This window comes from Chinchilla lanigera, unplaced genomic scaffold (assembly GCF_000276665.1).
Source record: "Chinchilla lanigera isolate Chin_1 unplaced genomic scaffold, ChiLan1.0 scaffold00001, whole genome shotgun sequence".
Taxonomy (NCBI): domain Eukaryota; kingdom Metazoa; phylum Chordata; class Mammalia; order Rodentia; family Chinchillidae; genus Chinchilla; species Chinchilla lanigera.
Genome location: NW_004955402.1, coordinates 49,596,582 through 49,599,914, shown reverse-complemented (window position 1 = coordinate 49,599,914; position 3,333 = coordinate 49,596,582).

The following is a 3,333-nucleotide window of genomic DNA, read 5'->3' as shown; positions in this document are numbered from 1 at the left end:
CTCCTCTTCAAAGATCCAATAATAAGTCGTTACTTGATTTAGATTTTCGATAATATTGTTCAAAATTTCATTCATAAATTTCAGATAGCAAGTAATATCAGTTTGAATCATTAAGCAATTAATCCAAAGAAATTGATTATACTCTGAATTTGCAAAATAACTCTTCAAGCTGAAGTCATAATAATAGACTTTATGGAGTAAGTGTTAAATGTAAACATTGTTATGTATTTTATATCATTGAATTTTCATTAAAATATTTTAATTTAGTTTATCATTACTAGTGCTACTTTAGTACTCTAGACATAAAAACTGAGGTGTAGAAACATAAATATATTCCTTGATAATGCAGGCAGCAAGTGGTTTGCAACTTCCTGCATGTCATACAAAATGCTCTTCTTGGTGGGGTGCAGTTTCATTCCTAAGTTTGACTCTTTCTATGGTCTCATCTTTAAGATTAACTGCATATATTAATATTCATGTGCTATAATTATCTTTTAAGTGCACAATATGCACCAATTATTCTATTAGGGACTTTAGGTCTATTGCATCCTGCAGAATCCCTGTTTTCTCCAGGCTTAGAATCAAGTATAAATAGGCCAAGTTCAAGTTAAGGATGATCCAAAACTCAGTATAACAAGAGATGAGTCAGTTTGAAGAAAGAACAGCTTCATCAGTTTGTACAGTGATGTTTCAGAAGTCATCCAAAAAGTACTAACATTTCCGGCAGTTTTTATAGATAACTATAAATTAAGCAAAGAAATAATGGGAAGAAAATTCTAGGTAAATACAAGATATTGTCTGCTGAATTCCATATGCTCACCAACCCCTACTGGAGGATCATTAGTGCTTTTGTTTGTATTCTCTCATCTTAGACTTATATCAATGCTATGCATAAGACACTTTCTTAATCTAAACATGATATAAGCCTGAGAAATGTGGTCTCTAGATCCTGAGCTACACACGAAGGCTTAGAAGTGTGGGGATGATGCTGAGTAAACAGAAATCCTGTGGTACAAAATTGAAGGGCACATGTGGGCAGTGTTGGAAACAGAGGAGAAGGAGTTGCATCCCCGTAGCTGTGTAGGGGATGGGTTTCGTTTTATCATGAGAATCGTAAAATTCTCTTGAAGAACTGTGTGCAAGAAAGTGTCATGATCTCATGTGTCTTTTTAACAAAATCAATATAGAACAGATTTGAAGAGAAACTGCTCTGGAAAGAGGGTAAGATTTGGAAAAGAGAACAGATGGGAGGCAGGAGCGTTAGAAAAGACATTGTTTTGGTAATTTAATAAATATGAGCTAAAATAAAATATCACTTATGGTAATACAGAAAAATTAAAATTATTTCAGGTTGTATGCAGGAAGAATGTGCTGCCACAGGGACTGGAGAGCAAAAGGAAGAGTCTACAACAGCCTCTGGTGGGTGCGGGTGCTGGCGGGGGCATCCTCTGTATTCTGTGCAGCTGTCATTAAGGTGCAGTTATTGTGTAGTCCATGCTTTTTATATGCCGATAAAGATATTATGCATATATATATATATATATATATATATATATATATATAAAATACACTGTACTTTCAAAGAGAAGATTTTAATTCTGGTATAGTCAAATATAGTCACCCATATAGATCCATGCATTTTCTGCACTATCAAATTCAGTCAATATATTGAAAATAATACTTTAAAAAATATACCTGTATCAAACACACAGACATTTTCCTTGCCACTATACTCAAAACAATAGTGTAAAAACTGGAGTCAGGCATGGTGGTGCATGCCTGTTATCCCAGCACTTTGGAGGCTGAGGCAGGATGAACACAGAGTTTGAGGCCAGCCTGGATTGCATAATGAGACACTGTTTTGAAACACCAAAAGCAAAGCCAACAATGGTTACAGAGTGTCATGCACTATGAGGTATAAGTAATCTACAGATTTCAAAGTAAAAGGGAGGTGTGACTAGATCATTTGCAAATACTGTGGCATTTTGTGAAAAATGTGGCTTCATATCCCTTTGATACCAGGGATGATTTTATAGTAATTACTTTCTTTATGACTTGGGTATTTGTTGGTTGTTTTTTGAAGGTTCAAGTCCTTTATTATATAAAACAGGATGTTATTCCTTTACAAGTGATATCACGGGCATAGTAATACTCTTCACAAGGAGATTTTTAATCTCTGGTATCAAAAGAAAGGTATTTGGTTCATTTTCTTTTCATAAATCACTTTTCTCCACACATTCAATAGTTCATTCTTTCCTCCTGTTATTGGGGCTACTTTGTCATAAACTAAGTTTTTCTACAGTTATAATTCCAAATAATACCTGCCACTTTTCTGTTTAGAACCTTGGAAGATTTTACATAGTTTAAATTGCGAATTTTTAACATGGAATTTATTCTTTTATTTATTCTTAAAATATCTATAGTCAAAACTATGTCAGATTTAAATACCATCTCTGCCTTCATACATCTTTTAGTTCAATTACTTTTCATTGCCACTGAACATATAAATGGCAAAAAGAGTCCAAAGAGCACCCTATCCTTGTGTCTTAAGGGCCGGGCGGAGCTCACTGTGGGAAGGACACTGACCTGGTAGGGTTGGTAGGATGCAGTCAAATGAGGGCCAGAAAGCACAAGAAATGGGTTTTCAGCAAGTGAAACGCTATTTTGAAGCCCTTGGTGTGTATGAAGATGCTGGCTTTTTTAACACTGGACTATTTCTCTAACATAGTTGAAACAAAGAAAATGAAAGGAAATCAATTTTAATGACACACTAGGGCAAAATGCAGAAGACTCTCGTAAACATTCAAAATCCTTCACCATCTACCCTCTGCCTAAAGTTGAGCTTTGTTTCTCTTATTTCCTTTTTATTCTTGATATGCTCAAAACATAGCATGTATTTCCACATGCTCTTTCTTCTTAATAATTGTTCTTTCTTTTTATATTTCCCTCACACTTCTCTGGTACAATCTCATCCTGTCCACTTTCAATTAATTGAAACTTTACCTTTGTCCTTAAACTTGGAATATGATCTGCCATGTAATGAATGTGATAGTTAGGAGGGCACATTATTTATCACAACCACTAATATGAATTTCCTAAAGTTAGGTTTATTTCTTACTTATACTCTTCCCAAATCCTATGCTATATATAAGTACATTTTCTTATTTTTTCAAGATGATTCCCTAAACCATGGACTGGTTGTAAGGATTAAACAAAGTGACTGAGGCAAAATACTTGGCCTACTGGGAACTCTCCCTAGAACATAACACCTCACTGAAGTTCATTGTCTTTCCATGATTGCAGGATCAGCATCATCTTCACCACCACCATCAC